Source organism: Camelus dromedarius, chromosome 15, assembly GCF_036321535.1.
Source record: "Camelus dromedarius isolate mCamDro1 chromosome 15, mCamDro1.pat, whole genome shotgun sequence".
Lineage (NCBI taxonomy): Eukaryota > Metazoa > Chordata > Mammalia > Artiodactyla > Camelidae > Camelus > Camelus dromedarius.
In genome coordinates this window covers 7,473,462-7,496,607 of record NC_087450.1, presented here as the reverse complement: position 1 = coordinate 7,496,607, position 23,146 = coordinate 7,473,462, and positions in this window count along the sequence as shown.

Genomic DNA, 23,146 nt, shown 5'->3' with positions numbered 1-23,146 from the left:
CACCTAGCTTGTTGGGAACACAAAGTTTCTTTTCAGTTGTAAACTCCACTCCATACATATATATGGGGAGGTACTAGCTCCAAATCTGTTTTACAGTGTAAACTGCAAGAAATTCATACCGGCACTAGGATACATACTGAGAACCAGAGAATAAATATCAACTGTAACCCGTTCCATTATTGATAGATGAACGAACGTCTCTCCCCATGCTCAGATCTGAGAGATAAGTGTGTGTGAAAGCCATTCTTCATCTAGCTTGTTGGAAACACAAAGTTTCTTTTCAGTTGCAAAAGTCACTCCATACATATATATGAGGAGGTACTATTTCCAACTCGGTATTACAGTGAAAACTGCAGGAAATTCATACCGGCACTAAGTAACAGACTGAGAAACTAGAGTAAAATTTCTCCTGCAACCTGTTCCATTTGAGGTAGAAGAACGAACGTCTCTCAACATAGTTCTGAGTGAAAAGTGTGTGTGAAAGCCGTTCTTCACCTAGCTTGTTGGGAACACAAATTTTCTTTTCAGTTGCTAACTCCATTCCATACATATATATGGGGAGGTCCTAGCTCCAACTCGGTTTCACAGTGAAAACTGCAGGAACATCAAACCGGCACTAGGGAACAGACAGAAACCTGAGTAAATGTTTCTCCTACAACCCGTTCAATTTGTGCTAGATGAACGAACGTCTCTCCACATGCTCAGTGTTGAGAGATAAGTGTGTGTTTAAGCCGTCCTTCACCTAGCTTGTTGGGAACACTAAGTTTCTTTTCAGTTGCAAACTCCACTCCATACATATATATTGGGGAGGTACTATCCCCAAATTGGTTTTACAGTGAAAACTGCAGGAACTTCAAACCGGCACTAGGAAACATCCTGAGAAACCAGAGTAAAATTTTCCCTACAACCCGTTACCTTTGTGCTAGATGAACGAACGTCTCTCCACATGCTCAATTCTGAGAGAAAAGTGTGTGTGAAAGCAGTCCTTCACCTAGATTGTAGGGAACACAAAGTTTGTTTTCAGTTGCTAACTCCACTCCATACGTATCTATAGGGATGTACGAGCTCCAACTCGGTTTTACAGTGAAAATTGCAGGAACGTGAAAACGGATCTAGGAAACAGACTGAGAAACCAGAGTAAAAGTTTATCCTGCAACCCGTTCCATTTTTGGTAGATGAACGAACGTCTCTCCACATGCTCAGTTCTGAGAGTTAGTTGTGTGTGAAAGCCAACCTTCACCTAGCTTGTTGGTAACACAATGTTTCTTTTCATTTGCCAATTCCACTGCATACATATACATGGGTAGGTCCTAGCTCCAACTCGGTTTTACAGTGAAAACTGCAGGAACTTCAAACCGGCACTAGGAAACAGACTGATAAACTAGAGTAAAATTTCTCCTGCAACCCGTTACATTTGTGCTAGATGAAGGAACGTCTCTCCACATGCTCAGTTCTGAGAGATAAGTGTGTGTGAAAGCCATTCTTCACCTAGCTTGTTGTGAACACAAAGTTTCTTTTCAGTTGCAAAAGTCACTCCATACATATATATGAGGTGGTACTATTTCCAACTCGGTTTTACAGTGAAAACTGCAGGAAATTCCAACCGGCACTAAATAACAGACTGAGAAACTAGAGTAAAATTTCTCCTGAAACCTGTTCCATTTGAGGTAGAAGAACGAACGTCTCTCAACATAGTTCTGAGAGATAAGTGTGTGTGAAAGCCAGTCTTCACCTAGCTTGTTGGGAACACAAATTTTCTTTTCAGTTGCTAACTCCAATCCATACTTATATATGGGGAGGTCCTAACTTCAACTAGGTTTTACAGTGAAAACTGCAGGAACTTCAAACCGGCACTAGGGAACAGACCGAGAAACCAGAGTAAAAGTTTTTCCTGCAACCCGTTCAATTTGTGCTAGATGAACGAACGTCTCTCCACATGCTCAGTTCTGAGAGATAAGTGTGTGTTTAAGCCGTCCTTCACCTAGCTTGTTGGGAACACAAAGTTTCTTTTCAGTTGCAAACTCCACTCCATACATATATATTGGGGAGGTACTATCTCCAAATTGGTTTTACAGTGAAAACTGCAGGAACTTCAAACCGGCACTAGGAAACAGACCGAGAAACCAGAGTAAAAGTTTTTCCTGCAACCCGTTCCCTTTGTGCTAGATGAACGAACGTCTCTCCACATGCTCAGTTCTGAGAGAAAATTGTGTGTGAAAGCCGTCCTTCACCTAGATTGTAGGGAACACAAAGTTTCTTTTCAGTTGCAAAAGTCACTCCATACATATATATGAGGAGGTACTATTTCCAACTCGGTTTTACAGTGAAAAATGCAGGAAATTCAAACCGGGACTAAGTAACAGACTGAGAAACTAGAGTAAAATTTCTCCTGCAACCTGTTCCATTTGAGGTAGAAGAACGAACGTCTCTCAACATAGTTCTGAGAGATAAGTGTGTGTGAAAGCCATTCTTCACCAAGCTTGTTGGGAACAAAAAATTTCTTTTTAGTTGCTAACTCCATTCCATACATATATATGGGGAGGTCCTAGCTCCAACTCGGTTTTACAGTGAAAACTGCAGGAACTTCAAACCGGCACTAGGAAACACACTGAGAATCCAGAGTAAAAGTTTCTTCTGCAACCGTTCCTTTTTCGTTAGACGAAAGGACGTCTCTCAAAATGCTCAGTTGTGAGAGATAAGTGTGTGTGAACGCCGTTCTTCACCTATCTTGTTTTGAATACAAAGTTTCTTTTCAGTTGGAAACTCCATTCCATACATATATATGGGGAGGTACTAGCTCCAACTCGGTTTAACAGTGAAAACTGCAGGAACTTCAAACCGGCACTAGGAAACAGTCTGAGAAAACTGAGTAAATGTTTCTCCTGCAACCCGTTCCTTTTGCGCTAGATGAACGTACGTCTCTCCACATGATCAGTTCTGAGAGATATGTGAGTGTGAAAGCCGTCCATCACGTAGCTTGTTGGGAACACAAAGTTTCTTTTCAGTTGCAAACTCCAATTCATACATATATATGGGGAGGTACTAGCTCCAACTCGGTTTTACGGTGTAAACTGCAGGAACTTCAAACCGGCACTAGGAATCAGACTGAGAAACCAGAGTAAAAGTTTCTCTTGCAACCCGTTCCGTTTGTGCTATATGAACGAAATTCTCTCCACATGCTCACTTCTGAGAGATAAGTGTGTGTGTAAACCATCCTTCACCTAGCTTGTTGGGAACACAAAGATTCTGTTCAGTTGCAAATTCCACTCCATACATATATATGGGGAGGTATTAACTCCAACCTGCGTTTATAGTGAAAACTGCAGAAACTTCAAACAGGCACTAGGAAACAGACTGAGAAACCAGAGTAAATTTTTCTCCTGCAATCCATTCCGTTTTTGCTAGATGAACGAACGTCTCACCACATGCTGAGTTCTGAGAGAAATGTTTGTGGGTAAGCCGTACGTCATCTAGCTTGTTGGGAATACAAAGTTTCATTTCAGTTGCAAACTCCACTCCGACAATATCTATGGGGAGATACTAGCTCCAACTGGAGTTCACAGTTAAAACTGCAGGAACTTCAAACCGGCACTAGGAAACAGACTGAGAAACCAGATTAATAGTTTCTCCTGCAACCCGTTCCGTTTGCGCTAGATGAACAAAAGTCTCTCAACATGCTCAATTCAGAGTGATAAGTGTGCGTGAAAGCTGTCCTTCACCTAGCTTGTTGGGTACACAAAGTTTCTTTTCAGTTGCTAATTCCACCCAATACATATCTATGGGGAGTTACTAGCTCCAACTCGCTTTTACACAGAATACTGCAGGAACTTCAAACCGGCACTAGGAAACAGACTGAGAAACCAGAGTAAAAGTTTCCCTGCAACCCGTTACCTTTGTGCTAGATGAACGAACGTCTCTCCACATGCTCAGTTCTGACAGAAAAGTGTGTGTGAAAGCAGTCCCTCACCTAGATTGTAGGGAACACAAAGTTTGTTTTCAGTTGCTAACTCCACTCCATACATATCTATAGGGAGGTACTAGCTGCAACTCGGTTTTACAGTGAAAATTGCAGGAACTTGAAAACGGATCTAGGAAACAGACTGAGAAACCAGAGTAAAAGTTTATCCTGCAACCCGTTCCATTTTTGCTAGATGAACGAACGTCTCTCCACATGCTCAGTTCTGAGAGATATTTGTGTGTGAAAGCCAACCTTCACCTAGATTGTTGGTAACACAAAGTTTCTTTTCATTTGCCAATTCCACTGCATACATATACATGGGTAGGTCCTAGCTCCAACACGGTTTTACAGTGAAAAATGCAGGAACTTCAAACCGGCAGTAGGAAACAGACTGAGAAACCAGAGTAAAAGTTTCTCCTGCAACCCGTTCCCTTTGTGATATATGAACGAACGTCTCTCCACATGCTCAGTTCTGAAAAATAAGTGTGTGTTTAAGCCGTCCTTCACCTAGCTTGTTAGAAACACAAAGTTTCTTTTCAGTAGCAAAAGTCACTCCATACATATATATGAGGAGGTACTATTTCCAACTCGGTTTTACAGTGAAAACTGCAGGAAATTCTTACCGGCACTAAGTAACAGACTGAGAAACTAGAGTAAAATTTCTCCTGCAACCTGTTCCATTTGAGGTAGAAGAACGAAAGTCTCTCAACATAGTTCTGAGTGAAGTGTGTGTGTGAAAGCCGTTCTTCACCTAGCTTGTTGGGAACACAAATTTTCTTTTCAGTTGCTAACTCCTTTCCATACATATATATGGGGAGGTCCTAGCTCCAACTCGGTTTTACAGTGAAAACTGCAGGAACATCAAACCGGCACTAGGGAACAGACAGAAACCAGAGTAAATGTTTCTCCTACAACCCGTTCCATTTGTGCTAGATGAACGAACGTCTCTCCACATGCTCAGTTTTTTAGAGATAAGTGTGTGTATAAGCCGTCCTTCACCTAGCTTGTTGGGAACACTAAGTTTCTTTTCAGTTGCAAACTCCACTCCATACATATATATTGGGGAGGTACTATCCCCAAATTGGTTTTACAGTGAAAACTGCAGGAACTTCAAACCGGCACTAGGAAATAGCCTGAGAAACCAGAGTAAAAGTTTCACTGCAACCCGTTCCCTTTGTGCTAGATGAACAAAAGTCTCTCCACATGCTCAGTTCTGAGAGAAAAGTGTGTGTGAAAGCAGTCCTTCACCTAGATTGTAGGGAACACAAAGTTTGTTTACAGTTGCAAACTCCACTCCATACATATCTATAGGGAGGTACTAGCTCCAACTCGGTTTTACAGTGAAAATTGCAGGAACTTGAAAACGGATCTAGGAAACAGACTGAGAAACCAGAGTAAAAGTTTATCCTGCAACCCGTTCCATTTTTGCTAGATGAACGAACGTCTCTCCACGTGCTCAGTTCTGAGAGATAGTTGTGTGTGAAAGCCAACCTTCACCTAGCTTGTTGGTAACACAATGTTTCTTTTCATTTGCCAATTCCACTGCATACATATACATGGGTAGGTCCTAGCTCCAACTCGGTTTTACAGTGAAAACTGCAGGAACTTCAAACCGGCACTAGGAAACAGACTGATAAACTAGAGTAAAATTTCTCCTGCAACCCGTTACATTTATGCTAGATGAAGGAACGTCTCTCCACATGCTCAGTTCTGAGAGATAAGTGTGTGTGAAAGCCGTCCTTCACCTAGCTTGTTGTGAACACAAAGTTTCTTTTCAGTTGCAAAAGTCACTCCATACATATATATGAGGTGGTACTATTTCCAACTCGGTTTTACAGTGAAAACTGCAGGAAATTCAAACCGGCACTAAGTAACAGACTGAGAAACTAGAGTAAAATTTCTCCTGCAACCTGTTCCATTTGAGGTACAAGAAGGAACGTCTCTCAACATAGTTCTGAGAGATAAGTGTGTGTGAAAGCCATTCATCACCAAGCTTGTTGGGAACAAAAATTTCTTTTTAGTTGCTAACTCCATTCCATACATATATATGGGGAGGTCCTAGCTCCAACTCGGTTTTACAGTGAAAACTTCAGGAACTTCAAACCGGCACTAGGAAACACACTGAGAATCCAGAGTAAAAGTTTCTTCTGCAACCCGTTCGTTTTTCGCTAGACGAAAGGACGTCTCTCAAAATGCTCCGTTGTGAGAGATAATTGTGTGTGAACGCCGTTCTTCACCTATCTTGTTGGGAATACAAAGTTTCTTTTCAGTTGGAAACTCCATTCCATATATGTATATGGGGAGGTACTAGCTCCAACTCGGTTTAACAGTGAAAACTGCAGAAACATCAAACGGGCAATAGTAAACATACGGAGAAAACAGAGTAATAGTTTTTCCTGCAACTCTTTCCCTTTGTGCTACATGAGCGAACTTCACTCCACATGTTCAGATCTGAGAGATAATTGTGTGTGAAACCGTCTTCCACCTAGCTTGTTGGGTACACAAATTTTATTTTCAGTTGCAGACTCTATTTCATACATATCTATGGGGCGGTTCTAGCTCAAACTCTGTTTTACAGTGAAAACTGAAGGAACTTCAAACAGGCAGTAGGAAACAGACTGAGAACCCAGAGTAAAGTTTTCTCCTGCAATCCATTCCAATTTTGCTAGATGAACGAACGTCTCACCACATGTTGAGTTCTGAGAGATCTGTTTGTGTGTAAGCCGTACTTCACCAAGTTTGTTGGGAATACAAAGCTTCTTTTCAGTTACCAAGTACATTCCATACATATATATGTGGAGATACTAACTACAACTCGGGTTTACAGTGAAAACTGCAGGAAATTCAAACCGGCACTAGGAAACATACTGAGAAACCAGAGAAAAACGTTCACCTGCAACCTATTCCCTTTGGGCTAGATGAAAGAACGTCTGTCTACATGCTCAGTTCTGAGAGATTAATGTGTGTGAAAGCCGTCCTTCACCTAGCTTGTTGGAAACACAATGTTTCTTTTAATTTGCCAATTCCACTCCATACATATATATGGGGAGGTACTAGCTCCAAATCGGTTTTACACTGAAAACTGCAGGAACTTCAAACCGGCACTAGGAAACAGACTGAGAAACCTGAGTAAAAGTTTCTCCTGCAATCCGTTAATTTTGTGCTAGATGAAGGAACGTCTCTCCACATGCTCAGTTCTGAGAGATAAGTGTGTGTGAACGCCGTCCTTCACCTAGCTTGTTGGGAATACAAAGTTTCTTTTGAGTTGCAAACTACGTTCCATACATATATATGGGAAATTACTAGCTCCAACTCGGTTTTACAGTGAAAACTGCAGGAACTTCAAACCGGCACTAGGAAACAGACTGAGAAACCAGAGTAAAAGTTTCCCCTGCAACCCGTTCCCTTTGTGCTAGATGAACGAACGTCTCTCCACATGCTCAGTTCTGAGAGATAAGTGTGTGTGAAAGCCGTCCTTCACCTAGCTTGTTAGAAACACAAAGTTTCATTTCAGTAGCAAAAGTCACTCCATACATATATATGAGGAGGTACTATTTCCAACTCGGTTTTACAGTGAAAACTGCAGGAAATTCATACCGGCACTAAGTAACAGACTGAGAAAGTAGAGTAAAATTTCTCCTGCAACCTGTTCCATTTGAGGTAGAAGAACGAACGTCTCTCAACATAGTTCTGAGTGAAGTGTGTGTGTGAAAGCCGTTCTTCACCTAGCTTGTTGGGAGCACAAATTTTCTTTTCAGTTGCTAACTCCTTTCCATACATATATATGGGGAGGTCCTAGCTCCAACTCGGTTTTACAGTGAAAACTGCAGGAACATCAAACCGGCACTAGGGAACAGACAGAAACCTGAGTAAATGTTTCTCCTACAACCCGTTCAATTTGTGCTAGATGAACGAACGTCTCTCCACATGCTCAGTTTTGAGAGATAAGTGTGTGTTTAAGCCGTCCTTCACCTAGCTTGTTGGGAACACTAAGTTTCTTTTCAGTTGCAAACTCCCCTCCATACATATATATTGGGGAGGTACTATCCCCAAATTGGTTTTACAGTGAAAACTGCAGGAACTTCAAACCGGCACTAGGAAACATCCTGAGAAACCAGAGTAAAATTTTCCCTACAACCCGTTCCCTTTGTGCTAGATGAACGAACGTCTCTCCACATGCTCAATTCTGAGAGAAAAGTGTGTGTGAAAGCAGTCCTTCACCTAGATTGTAGGGAACACAAAGTTTGTTTTCAGTTGCTAACTCCACTCCATACATATCTATAGGGAGGTACGAGCTCCAACTCGGTTTTACAGTGAAAATTGCAGGAACTTGAAAACGGTTCTAGGAAACAGACTGAGAAACCAGAGTAAAAGTTTATCCTGCAACCCGTTCCATTTTTGCTAGATGAACGAACGTCTCTCCACGTGCTCAGTTCTGAGAGTTAGTTGTGTGTGAAAGCCAACCTTCACCTATCTTGTTGGTAACACAATGTTTCTTTTCATTTGCCAATTCCACTGCATACATATACATGGGTAGGTCCTAGCTCCAACTCGGTTTTACAGTGAAAACTGCAGGAACTTCAAACCGGCACTAGGAAACAGACTGATAAACTAGAGTAAAATTTCTCCTGCAACCCGTTACATTTGTGCTAGATGAAGGAACGTCTCTCCACATGCTCAGTTCTGAGAGATAAGTGTGTGTGAAAGCCGTCCTTCACCTAGCTTGTTGTGAACACAAAGTTTCTTTTCAGTTGCAAAAGTCACTCCATACATATATATGAGGTGGTACTATTTCCAACTCGGTTTTACAGTGAAAACTGCAGGATATTCCAACCGGCACTAAATAACAGACTGAGAAACTAGAGTAAAATTTCTCCTGAAACCTGTTCCATTTGAGGTAGAAAAACGAACGTCTCTCAACATAGTTCTGAGAGATAAGTGTGTGTGAAAGCCAGTCTTCACCTAGCTTGTTGGTAACACAAATTTTTTTTCAGTTGCTAACTCCAATCCATACTTATATATGGGGAGGTCCTAACTTCAACTAGGTTTTACAGTGAAAACTGCAGGAACTTCAAACCGGCACTAGGGAACAGACTGAGAAAGCAGAGTAAATGTTTCTCCTACAACCCGTTCCATTTGTGCTAGATGAACGAACGTATCTCCACATGCTAAGTTCTGAGAGATAAGTGTGTGTGAAAGCCATACTTCATCTAACTTAATGGGAACACAAAGATTCTTTTCAATTGCCAACTCCTCTCCATACATATATATGTGGAGGTAATAGCTCCAACTCGGGTTTACAGTGAAAACTGCAGGAACTTCAAACCGGCACTAGGAAACAGACTGAGAAACCAGAGTAAAAGTTTCTCCTGCAACCCGTTCCCTTTGTGCTAGATGAACGAACGTCTCTCCACATGCTCAGTTCTGAGAGAAAATTGTGTGTGAAAGCCGTCCTTCACCTAGATTGTAGGGAACACAAAGTTTCTTTTCAGTTGCAAAAGTCACTCCATAAATATATATGAGGAGGTACTATTTCCAACTCGGTTTTACAGTGATAAATGCAGGAAATTCAAACCGGCACTAAGTAACAGACTGAGAAACTAGAGTAAAATTTCTCCTGCAACCTGTTCCATTTGAGGTACAAGAAGGAACGTCTCTCAACATAGTTCTGAGAGATAAGTGTGTGTGAAAGCCATTCATCCCCAAGCTTGTTGGGAACAAAAAATTTCTTTTTAGTTGCTAACTCCATTCCATACATATATATAGGGAGGTCCTAGCTCCAACTCGGTTTTACAGTGAAAACTTCAGGAACTTCAAACCGGCACTAGGAAACACACTGAGAATCCAGAGTAAAAGTTTCTTCTGCAACCCGTTCTTTTTTCGCTAGACGAAAAGACGTCTCTCAAAATGCTCAGTTGTGAGAGATATTTGTGTGTGAACGCCGTTCTTCACCTATCTTGTTGGGAATACAAAGTTTCTTTTCAGTTGGAAACTCCATTCCATATATGAATATGGGGAGGTACTAGCTCCAACTCGGTTTAACAGTGAAAACTGCAGGAACTTCAAACCGGCACTAGGAAACAGTCTGAGAAAACTGATTAAAAGATTCTCCTGCATCCCGTTCCCTTTGCGCTAGATGAACGAACGTCTCTCCACATGCTCATTTCTGAGAGATATGTGTGTGTTAAAGCCGTCCTTCACCTAGCTTGTTGGGAACACAAAGTTTCCTTTCAGTTGTAAACTCCACTCCATACATATATATGGGGAGGTACTAGCTCCAAATCTGTTTTACAGTGTAAACTGCAAGAAATTCATACCGGCACTAGGATACATACTGAGAACCAGAGAATAAATATCACCTGTAACCCGTTCCATTATTGATAGATGAACGAACGTCTCTCCACATCCTCAGATCTGAGAGATAAGTGTGTGTGAAAGCCATCCTTCATCTAGCTTGTTGGAAACACAAAGTTTCTTTTCAGTTGCAAAAGTCACTCCATACATATATATGAGGAGGTACTATTTCCAACTCGGTTTTACAGTGAAAACTGCAGGAAATTCATACCGGCACTAAGTGACAGACTGAGAAACTAGAGTAAAATTTCTCCTGCAACCTGTTCCATTTGAGGTAGAAGAACGAACGTCTCTCAACATAGTTCTGAGTGAAAAGTGTGTGTGAAAGCCGTCCTTCACCTAGCTTGTTGGGAACACAAAGTTTCTTTTCAGTTGCAAACTCCACTCCATACATATAAATTGTGGAGGTACTATCTCCAAATTGGTTTTACAGTGAAAACTGCAGGAACTTCAAACCGGCACTAGGAAACAGACCGAGAAACCAGAGTAAAAGTTTTTCCTGCAACCCGTTCCCTTTGTGCTAGATGAACGAACGTCTCTCCACATGCTCAGTTCTGAGAGATAAGTGTGTGTTTAAGCCGTCCTTCACCTAGCTTGTTGGGAACACAAAGTTTCTTTTCAGTTGCAAACTCCACTCCATACATATATATTGGGGAGGTACTATCTCCAAATTGGTTTTACAGTGAAAACTGCAGGAACTTCAAACCGGCACTAGGAAACAGACCGAGAAACCAGAGTAAAAGTTTTTCCTGCAACCCGTTCCCTTTGTGCTAGATGAACGAACGTCTCTCCACATGCTCAGTTCTGAGAGAAAATTGTGTGTGAAAGCCGTCCTTCACCTAGATTGTAGGGAACACAAAGTTTCTTTTCAGTTGCAAAAGTCACTCCATACATATATATGAGGAGGTACTATTTCCAACTCGGTTTTACAGTGAAAAATGCAGGAAATTCAAACCGGGACTAAGTAACAGACTGAGAAACTAGAGTAAAATTTCTCCTGCAACCTGTTCCATTTGAGGTAGAAGAACGAACGTCTCTCAACATAGTTCTGAGAGATAAGTGTGTGTGAAAGCCATTCTTCACCAAGCTTGTTGGGAACAAAAAATTTCTTTTTAGTTGCTAACTCCATTCCATACATATATATGGGGAGGTCCTAGCTCCAACTCGGTTTTACAGTGAAAACTGCAGGAACTTCAAACCGGCACTAGGAAACACACTGAGAATCCAGAGTAAAAGTTTCTTCTGCAACCGTTCCTTTTTCGTTAGACGAAAGGACGTCTCTCAAAATGCTCAGTTGTGAGAGATAAGTGTGTGTGAACGCCGTTCTTCACCTATCTTGTTTTGAATACAAAGTTTCTTTTCAGTTGGAAACTCCATTCCATACATATATATGGGGAGGTACTAGCTCCAACTCGGTTTAACAGTGAAAACTGCAGGAACTTCAAACCGGCACTAGGAAACAGTCTGAGAAAACTGAGTAAATGTTTCTCCTGCAACCCGTTCCTTTTGCGCTAGATGAACGTACGTCTCTCCACATGATCAGTTCTGAGAGATATGTGAGTGTGAAAGCCGTCCATCACGTAGCTTGTTGGGAACACAAAGTTTCTTTTCAGTTGCAAACTCCAATTCATACATATATATGGGGAGGTACTAGCTCCAACTCGGTTTTACGGTGTAAACTGCAGGAACTTCAAACCGGCACTAGGAATCAGACTGAGAAACCAGAGTAAAAGTTTCTCTTGCAACCCGTTCCGTTTGTGCTATATGAACGAAATTCTCTCCACATGCTCACTTCTGAGAGATAAGTGTGTGTGTAAACCATCCTTCACCTAGCTTGTTGGGAACACAAAGATTCTGTTCAGTTGCAAATTCCACTCCATACATATATATGGGGAGGTATTAACTCCAACCTGCGTTTATAGTGAAAACTGCAGAAACTTCAAACAGGCACTAGGAAACAGACTGAGAAACCAGAGTAAATTTTTCTCCTGCAATCCATTCCGTTTTTGCTAGATGAACGAACGTCTCACCACATGCTGAGTTCTGAGAGAAATGTTTGTGGGTAAGCCGTACATCATCTAGCTTGTTGGGAATACAAAGTTTCATTTCAGTTGCAAACTCCACTCCGACAATATCTATGGGGAGATACTAGCTCCAACTGGAGTTCACAGTTAAAACTGCAGGAACTTCAAACCGGCACTAGGAAACAGACTGAGAAACCAGATTAATAGTTTCTCCTGCAACGCGTTCCGTTTGCGCTAGATGAACAAAAGTCTCTCAACATGCTCAATTCAGAGTGATAAGTGTGCGTGAAAGCTGTCCTTCACCTAGCTTGTTGGGTACACAAAGTTTCTTTTCAGTTGCTAATTCCACCCAATACATATCTATGGGGAGTTACTAGCTCCAACTCGCTTTTACACAGAATACTGCAGGAACTTCAAACCGGCACTAGGAAACAGACTGAGAAACCAGAGTAAAAGTTTCCCTGCAACCCGTTACCTTTGTTCTAGATGAACGAACGTCTCTCCACATGCTCAGTTCTGACAGAAAAGTGTGTGTGAAAGCAGTCCCTCACCTAGATTGTAGGTAACACAAAGTTTGTTTTCATTTGCTAACTCCACTCCATACATATCTATAGGGAGGTACGAGCTACAACTCGGTTTTACAGTGAAAATTGCAGGAACTTGAAAACGGATCTAGGAAACAGACTGAGAAACCAGAGTAAAAGTTTATCCTGCAACCCGTTCCATTTTTGCTAGATGAACGAACGTCTCTCCACATGCTCAGTTCTGAGAGATATTTGTGTGTGAAAGCCAACCTTCACCTAGATTGTTGGTAACACAAAGTTTCTTTTCATTTGCCAATTCCACTGCATACATATACATGGGTAGGTCCTAGCTCCAACTCGGTTTTACAGTGAAAAATGCAGGAACTTCAAACCGGCAGTAGGAAACAGACTGAGAAACCAGAGTAAAAGTTTCTCCTGCAACCCGTTCCCTTTGTGCTATATGAACGAACGTCTCTCCACATGCTCAGTTCTGAAAGATAAGTGTGTGTTTAAGCCGTCCTTCACCTAGCTTGTTAGAAACACAAAGTTTCTTTTCAGTAGCAAAAGTCACTCCATACATATATATGAGGAGGTACTATTTCCAACTCGGTTTTACAGTGAAAACTGCAGGAAATTCTTACCGGCACTAAGTAACAGACTGAGAAACTAGAGTAAAATTTCTCCTGCAACCTGTTCCATTTGAGGTAGAAGAACGAAAGTCTCTCAACATAGTTCTGAGTGAAGTGTGTGTGTGAAAGCCGTTCTTCACCTAGCTTGTTGGGAACACAAATTTTCTTTTCAGTTGCTAACTCCTTTCCATACATATATATGGGGAGGTCCTAGCTCCAACTCGGTTTTAAGTGAAAACTGCAGGAACATCAAACCGGCACTAGGGAACAGACTGAGAAAGCAGAGAAAAAGTGTCTCCTGCAACCCGTTCCCATGGTGCTAGATGAACGAACGTCTCTCCACATGCTCAGTTTTGAGAGATAAGTGTGTGTTTAAGCCGTCCTTCACCTAGCTTGTTGGGAACACAAAGTTTCTTTTCAGTTGCAAACTCCACTCCATACATATATATTGGGGAGGTACTATCTCCAAATTGGTTTTACAGTGAAAACTGCAGGAACTTCAAATCGGCACTAGGAAACAGACCGAGAAACCAGAGTAAAAGTTTTTCCTGCAACCCGTTCCCTTTGTGCTAGATGAACGAACGTCTCTCCACATGCTCAGTTCTGAGAGAAAATTGTGTGTGAAAGCCGTCCTTCACCTAGATTGTAGGGAACACAAAGTTTCTTTTCAGTTGCAAAAGTCACTCCATACATATATATGAGGAGGTACTATTTCCAACTCGGTTTTACAGTGAAAAATGCAGGAAATTCAAACCGGGACTAAGTAACAGACTGAGAAACTAGAGTAAAATTTCTCCTGCAACCTGTTCCATTTGAGGTAGAAGAACGAACGTCTCTCAACATAGTTCTGAGAGATAAGTGTGTGTGAAAGCCATTCTTCACCAAGCTTGTTGGGAACAAAAAATTTCTTTTTAGTTGCTAACTCCATTCCATACATATATATGGGGAGGTCCTAGCTCCAACTCGGTTTTACAGTGAAAACTGCAGGAACTTCAAACCGGCACTAGGAAACACACTGAGAATCCAGAGTAAAAGTTTCTTCTGCAACCGTTCCTTTTTCGTTAGACGAAAGGACGTCTCTCAAAATGCTCAGTTGTGAGAGATAAGTGTGTGTGAACGCCGTTCTTCACCTATCTTGTTTTGAATACAAAGTTTCTTTTCAGTTGGAAACTCCATTCCATACATATATATGGGGAGGTACTAGCTCCAACTCGGTTTAACAGTGAAAACTGCAGGAACTTCAAACCGGCACTAGGAAACAGTCTGAGAAAACTGAGTAAATGTTTCTCCTGCAACACGTTCCTTTTGCGCTAGATGAACGTACGTCTCTCCACATGCTCAGTTCTGAGAGAAAAGTGTGTGTGAAAGCAGTCCTTCACCTAGATTGTAGGGAACACAAAGTTTGTTTACAGTTGCTAACTCCACTCCATACATATCTATAGGGAGGTACTAGCTCCAAATCGGTTTTACAGTGAAAATTGCAGGAACTTGAAAACGGATCTAGGAAACAGACTGAGAAACCAGAGTAAAAGTTTATCCTGCAACCCGTTCCATTTTTGCTAGATGAACGAACGTCTCTCCACATGCTCAGTTCTGAGAGATAGTTGTGTGTGAAAGCCAACCTTCACCTAGCTTGTTGGTAACACAATGTTTCTTTTCATTTGCCAATTCCCCTGCATACATATACATGGGTAGGTCCTAGCTCCAACTCGGTTTTACAGTGAAAACTGCAGGAACTTCAAACCGGCACTAGGAAACAGACTGATAAACTAGAGTAAAATTTCTCCTGCAACCCGTTATATTTGTGCTAGATGAAGGAACGTCTCTCCACATGCTCAGTTCTGAGAGATAAGTGTGTGTGAAAGCCGTCCTTCACCTAGCTTGTTGGGAACACAAAGTTTCTTTTCAGTTGCAAAAGTCACTCCATACATATATATATGAGGTGGTACTATTTCCAACTCGGTTTTACAGTGAAAACTGCAGGAAATTCAAACCGGCACTAAGTAACAGACTGAGAAACTAGAGTAAAATTTCTCCTGCAACCTGTTCCATTTGAGGTACAAGAAGGAACGTCTCTCAACATAGTTCTGAGAGATAAGTGTGTGTGAAAGCCATTCATCACCAAGCTTGTTGGGAACAAAAAATTTCTTTTTAGTTGCTAACTCCATTCCATAAATATATATAGGGAGGTCCTAGCTCCAACTCGGTTTTACAGTGAAAACTTCAGGAACTTCAAACCGGCACTAGGAAACACACTGAGAATCCAGAGTAAAAGTTTCTTCTGCAACCCGTTCGTTTTTCGCTAGACGAAAGGACGTCTCTCAAAATGCTTAGTTGTGAGAGATAATTGTGTGTGAACGCCGTTCTTCACCTATCTTGTTGGGAATACAAAGTTTCTTTTCAGTTGGAAACTCCATTCCATATATGTATATGGGGAGGTACTAGCTCCAACTCGGTTTAACAGTGAAAACTGCAGGAACTTCAAACCGGCACCAGGAAACAGTCTGAGAAAACTGCTTAAAAGTTTCTCCTGCATCCAATTCCCTTTGCGCTAGATGAACGAACGTCTCTCCACATGCTCATTTCTGAGAGATATGTGTGTGTTAAAGCCGTCCTTCACCTAGCTTGTTGGGAACACAAAGTTTCTTTTCAGTTGTAAACTCCACTCCATACAAATATATGGGGAGGTACTAGCTCCAAATCTGTTTTACAGTGTAAACTGCAAGAAATTCATACCGGCACTAGGATACATACTGAGAACCAGAGAATAAATATCACCTGTAACCCGTTCCATTATTGATATATGAACGAACGTCTCTCCACATGCTCAGATCTGAGAGATAAGTGTGTGTGAAAGCCATCCTTCATCTAGCTTGTTGGAAACACAAAGTTTCTTTTCAGTTGCAAAAGTCACTCCATACATATATATGAGGAGGTACTATTTCCAACTCGGTTTTACAGTGAAAACTGCAGGAAATTCATACCGGCACTAAGTAACAGACTGAGAAACTAGAGTAAAATTTCTCCTGCAACCTGTTCCATTTGAGGTAGAAGAACGAACGTCTCTCAACATAGTTCTGAGAGATAATAGTGTGTGAAAACCGTTCTTCATCTAGCTTGTTGGGAACAAAAGTTTTCTTTTCAGTTGCTAACTCCATTCCATACATATATATGGGGAGGTCCTAGCTCCAACTCGGTTTTACAGTGAAAACTGCAGGAACATCAAACCAGCAGTAGGGAACAGACTGAGAATCCAGAGTAAATGTTTCTCCTACAACCCGTTCCATTTGTGCTAGATGAACGAACGTCTCTCCACATGCTCAGTTCTGAGAGATAAGTGTGTGTTTAAGCCGTCCTTCACCTAGCTTGTTGGGAACACAAAGTTTCTTTTCAGTTGCAAACTCCACTCCATACATATATATTGGGGAGGTACTATCTCCAAATTGGTTTTACAGTGAAAACTGCAGGAACTTCAAACCGGCACTAGGAAACAGACCGAGAAACCAGAGTAAAAGTTTTTCCTGCAACCCGTTCCCTTTGTGCTAGATGAACGAACGTCTCTCCACATGCTCAGTTCTGAGAGAAAATTGTGTGTGAAAGCCGTCCTTCACCTAGATTGTAGGGAACACAAAGTTTCTTTTCAGTTGCAAAAGTCACTCCATACATATATATGAGGAGGTACTATTTCCAACTCGGTTTTACAGTGAAAAATGCAGGAAATTCAAACCGGGACTAAGTAACAGACTGAGAAACTAGAGTAAAATTTCTCCTGCAACCTGTTCCATTTGAGGTAGAAGAACGAACGTCTCTCAACATAGTTCTGAGAGATAAGTGTGTGTGAAAGCCATTCTTCACCAAGCTTGTTGGGAACAAAAAATTTCTTTTTAGTTGCTAACTCCATTCCATACATATATATGGGGAGGTCCTAGCTCCAACTCGGTTTTACAGTGAAAACTGCAGGTACTTCAAACCGGCACTAGGAAACACACTGAGAATCCAGAGTAAAAGTTTCTTCTGCAACCGTTCCTTTTTTGTTAGACGAAAGGACGTCTCTCAAAATGCTCAGTTGTGAGAGATAAGTGTGTGTGAACGCCGTTCTTCACCTATCTTGTTTTGAATACAAAGTTTCTTTTCAGTTGGAAACTCCATTCCATACATATATATGGGGAGGTACTAGCTCCAACTCGGTTTAACAGTGAAATCTGCAGGAACTTCAAACCGGCACTAGGAAACAGTCTGAGAAAACTGAGTAAATGTTTCTCCTGCAACCCGTTCCTTTTGCGCTAGATGAACGTACGTCTCTCCACATGCTCAGTTCTGAGAGATATGTGAGTGTGAAAGCCGTCCATCACGTAGCTTGTTGGGAACACAAAGTTTCTTTTCAGTTGCAAACTCCAATTCATACATATATATGGGGAGGTACTAGCTCCAACTCGGTTTTACGGTGTAAACTGCAGGAACTTCAAACCGGCACTAGGAATCAGACTGAGAAACCAGAGTAAAAGTTTCTCTTTCAACCCGTTCCGTTTGTGCTATATGAACGAAATTCTCTCCACATGCTCACTTCTGAGAGATAAGTGTGTGTGTAAACCATCCTTCACCTAGCTTGTTGGGAACACAAAGATTCTGTTCAGTTGCAAATTCCACTCCATACATATATATGGGGAGGTATTAACTCCAACCTGCGTTTATAGTGAAAACTGCAGAAACTTCAAACAGGCACTAGGAAACAGACTGAGAAACCAGAGTAAATTTTTCTCCTGCAATCCATTCCGTTTTGCTAGATGAACGAACGTCTCACCACATGCTGAGTTCTGAGAGAAATGTTTGTGGGTAAGCCGTACATCATCTAGCTTGTTGGGAATACAAAGTTTCATTTCAGTTGCAAACTCCACTCCGACAATATCTATGGGGAGATACTAGCTCCAACTCGTGTTCACAGTTAAAACTGCAGGAACTTCAAACCGGCACTAGGAAACAGACTGAGAAACCAGATTAATAGTTTCTCCTGCAACCCGTTCCGTTTGTGCTAGATGAACAAAAGTCTCTCAACATGCTCAATTCAGAGTGATAAGTGTGCGTGAAAGCTGTCCTTCACCTAGCTTGTTGGGTACACAAAGTTTCTTTTCAGTTGCTAATTCCACCCAATACATATCTATGGGGAGTTACTAGCTCCAACTCGCTTTTACACAGAATACTGCATTAACTTCAAACAGGCACTAGGAAACAGACTGAGAAACCAGAGTAAAAGTTTCCCTGCAACCCGTTACCTTTGTGCTAGATGAACGAACGTCTCTCCACATGCTCAGTTCTGACAGAAAAGTGTGTGTGAAAGCAGTCCCTCACCTAGATTGTAGGGAACACAAAGTTTGTTTTCAGTTGCTAACTCCACTCCATACATATCTATAGGGAGGTACTAGCTCCAACTCGGTTTTACAGTGAAAATTGCAGGAACTTGAAAACGGATCTAGGAAACAGACTGAGAAACCAGAGTAAAAGTTTATCCTGCAACCCGTTCCATTTTTGCTAGATGAACGAACGTCTCTCCACATGCTCAGTTCTGAGAGATATTTGTGTGTGAAAGCCAACCTTCACCTAGATTGTTGGTAACACAAAGTTTCTTTTCATTTGCCAATTCCACTGCATACATATACATGGGTAGGTCCTAGCTCCAACTCGGTTTTACAGTGAAAAATGCAGGAACTTCAAACCGGCAGTAGGAAACAGACTGAGAAACCAGAGTAAAAGTTTCTCCTGCAACCCGTTCCCTTTGTGCTATATGAACGAACGTCTCTCCACATGCTCAGTTCTGAAAGATAAGTGTGTGTTTAAGCCGTCCTTCACCTAGCTTGTTAGAAACGCAAAGTTTCTTTTCAGTAGCAAAAGTCACTCCATACATATATATGAGGAGGTACTATTTCCAACTCGGTTTTACAGTGAAAACTGCAGGAAATTCTTACCGGCACTAAGTTACAGACTGAGAAACTAGAGTAAAATTTCTACTGCAACCTGCTCCATTTGAGGTAGAAGAACGAAAGTCTCTCAACATAGTTCTGAGTGAAGTGTGTGTGTGAAAGCCGTTCTTCACCTAGCTTGTTGGGAACACAAATTTTCTTTTCAGTTGCTAACTCCTTTCCATACATATATATGGGGAGGTCCTAGCTCCAACTCGGTTTTAAGTGAAAACTGCAGGAACATCAAACCGGCACTAGGGAACAGACAGAAACCAGAGTAAATGTTTCTCCTACAACCCGTTCCATTTGTGCTAGATGAACGAACGTCTCTCCACATGCTCAGTTTTGAGAGATAAGTGTGTGTTTAAGCCGTCCTTCACCTAGCTTGTTGGGAACACTAAGTTTCTTTTCAGTTGCAAACTCCACTCCATACATATATATTGGGGAGGTACTATCCCCAAATTGGTTTTACAGTGAAAACTGCAGGAACTTCAAACCGGCACTAGGAAATAGCCTGAGAAACCAGAGTAAAAGTTTCCCTGCAACCCGTTCCCTTTGTGCTAGATGAACAAAAGTCTCTCCACATGCTCAGTTCTGAGAGAAAAGTGTGTGTGAAAGCAGTCCTTCACCTAGATTGTAGGGAACACAAAGTTTCTTTTCAGTTGCAAAAGTCACTCCATACATATATATGAGGAGGTACTATTTCCAACTCGGTTTTACAGTGAAAAATGCAGGAAATTCAAACCGGGACTAAGTAACAGACTGAGAAACTAGAGTAAAATTTCTCCTGCAACCTGTTCCATTTGAGGTAGAAGAACGAACGTCTCTCAACATAGTTCTGAGAGATAAGTGTGTGTGAAAGCCATTCTTCACCAAGCTTGTTGGGAACAAAAAATTTCTTTTTAGTTGCTAACTCCATTCCATACATATATATGGGGAGGTCCTAGCTCCAACTCGGTTTTACAGTGAAAACTGCAGGTACTTCAAACCGGCACTAGGAAACACACTGAGAATCCAGAGTAAAAGTTTCTTCTGCAACCGTTCCTTTTTCGTTAGACGAAAGGACGTCTCTCAAAATGCTCAGTTGTGAGAGATAAGTGTGTGTGAACGCCGTTCTTCACCTATCTTGTTTTGAATACAAAGTTTCTTTTCAGTTGGAAACTCCATTCCATACATATATATGGGGAGGTACTAGCTCCAACTCGGTTTAACAGTGAAATCTGCAGGAACTTCAAACCGGCACTAGGAAACAGTCTGAGAAAACTGAGTAAATGTTTCTCCTGCAACCCGTTCCTTTTGCGCTAGATGAACGTACGTCTCTCCACATGCTCAGTTCTGAGAGATATGTGAGTGTGAAAGCCGTCCATCACGTAGCTTGTTGGGAACACAAAGTTTCTTTTCAGTTGCAAACTCCAATTCATACATATATATGGGGAGGTACTAGCTCCAACTCGGTTTTACGGTGTAAACTGCAGGAACTTCAAACCGGCACTAGGAATCAGACTGAGAAACCAGAGTAAAAGTTTCTCTTTCAACCCGTTCCGTTTGTGCTATATGAACGAAATTCTCTCCACATGCTCACTTCTGAGAGATAAGTGTGTGTGTAAACCATCCTTCACCTAGCTTGTTGGGAACACAAAGATTCTGTTCAGTTGCAAATTCCACTCCATACATATATATGGGGAGGTATTAACTCCAACCTGCGTTTATAGTGAAAACTGCAGAAACTTCAAACAGGCACTAGGAAACAGACTGAGAAACCAGAGTAAATTTTTCTCCTGCAATCCATTCCGTTTTGCTAGATGAACGAACGTCTCACCACATGCTGAGTTCTGAGAGAAATGTTTGTGGGTAAGCCGTACATCATCTAGCTTGTTGGGAATACAAAGTTTCATTTCAGTTGCAAACTCCACTCCGACAATATCTATGGGGAGATACTAGCTCCAACTCGAGTTCACAGTTAAAACTGCAGGAACTTCAAACCGGCACTAGGAAACAGACTGAGAAACCAGATTAATAGTTTCTCCTGCAACCCGTTCCGTTTGTGCTAGATGAACAAAAGTCTCTCAACATGCTCAATTCAGAGTGATAAGTGTGCGTGAAAGCTGTCCTTCACCTAGCTTGTTGGGTACACAAAGTTTCTTTTCAGTTGCTAATTCCACCCAATACATATCTATGGGGAGTTACTAGCTCCAACTCGCTTTTACACAGAATACTGCATTAACTTCAAACAGGCACTAGGAAACAGACTGAGAAACCAGAGTAAAAGTTTCCCTGCAACCCGTTACCTTTGTGCTAGATGAACGAACGTCTCTCCACATGCTCAGTTCTGACAGAAAAGTGTGTGTGAAAGCAGTCCCTCACCTAGATTGTAGGGAACACAAAGTTTGTTTTCAGTTGCTAACTCCACTCCATACATATCTATAGGGAGGTACTAGCTCCAACTCGGTTTTACAGTGAAAATTGCAGGAACTTGAAAACGGATCTAGGAAACAGACTGAGAAACCAGAGTAAAAGTTTATCCTGCAACCCGTTCCATTTTTGCTAGATGAACGAACGTCTCTCCACATGCTCAGTTCTGAGAGATATTTGTGTGTGAAAGCCAACCTTCACCTAGATTGTTGGTAACACAAAGTTTCTTTTCATTTGCCAATTCCACTGCATACATATACATGGGTAGGTCCTAGCTCCAACTCGGTTTTACAGTGAAAAATGCAGGAACTTCAAACCGGCAGTAGGAAACAGACTGAGAAACCAGAGTAAAAGTTTCTCCTGCAACCCGTTCCCTTTGTGCTATATGAACGAACGTCTCTCCACATGCTCAGTTCTGAAAGATAAGTGTGTGTTTAAGCCGTCCTTCACCTAGCTTGTTAGAAACGCAAAGTTTCTTTTCAGTAGCAAAAGTCACTCCATACATATATATGAGGAGGTACTATTTCCAACTCGGTTTTACAGTGAAAACTGCAGGAAATTCTTACCGGCACTAAGTTACAGACTGAGAAACTAGAGTAAAATTTCTACTGCAACCTGCTCCATTTGAGGTAGAAGAACGAAAGTCTCTCAACATAGTTCTGAGTGAAGTGTGTGTGTGAAAGCCGTTCTTCACCTAGCTTGTTGGGAACACAAATTTTCTTTTCAGTTGCTAACTCCTTTCCATACATATATATGGGGAGGTCCTAGCTCCAACTCGGTTTTAAGTGAAAACTGCAGGAACATCAAACCGGCACTAGGGAACAGACAGAAACCAGAGTAAATGTTTCTCCTACAACCCGTTCCATTTGTGCTAGATGAACGAACGTCTCTCCACATGCTCAGTTTTGAGAGATAAGTGTGTGTTTAAGCCGTCCTTCACCTAGCTTGTTGGGAACACTAAGTTTCTTTTCAGTTGCAAACTCCACTCCATACATATATATTGGGGAGGTACTATCCCCAAATTGGTTTTACAGTGAAAACTGCAGGAAATTCAAACCGGCACTAGGAAATAGCCTGAGAAACCAGAGTAAAAGTTTCCCTGCAACCCGTTCCCTTTGTGCTAGATGAACAAAAGTCTCTCCACATGCTCAGTTCTGAGAGAAAAGTGTGTGTGAAAGCAGTCCTTCACCTAGATTGTAGGGAACACAAAGTTTGTTTACAGTTGCTAACTCCACTCCATACATATACATGGGTAGGTCCTAGCTCCAACTCGGTTTTACAGTGAAAATTG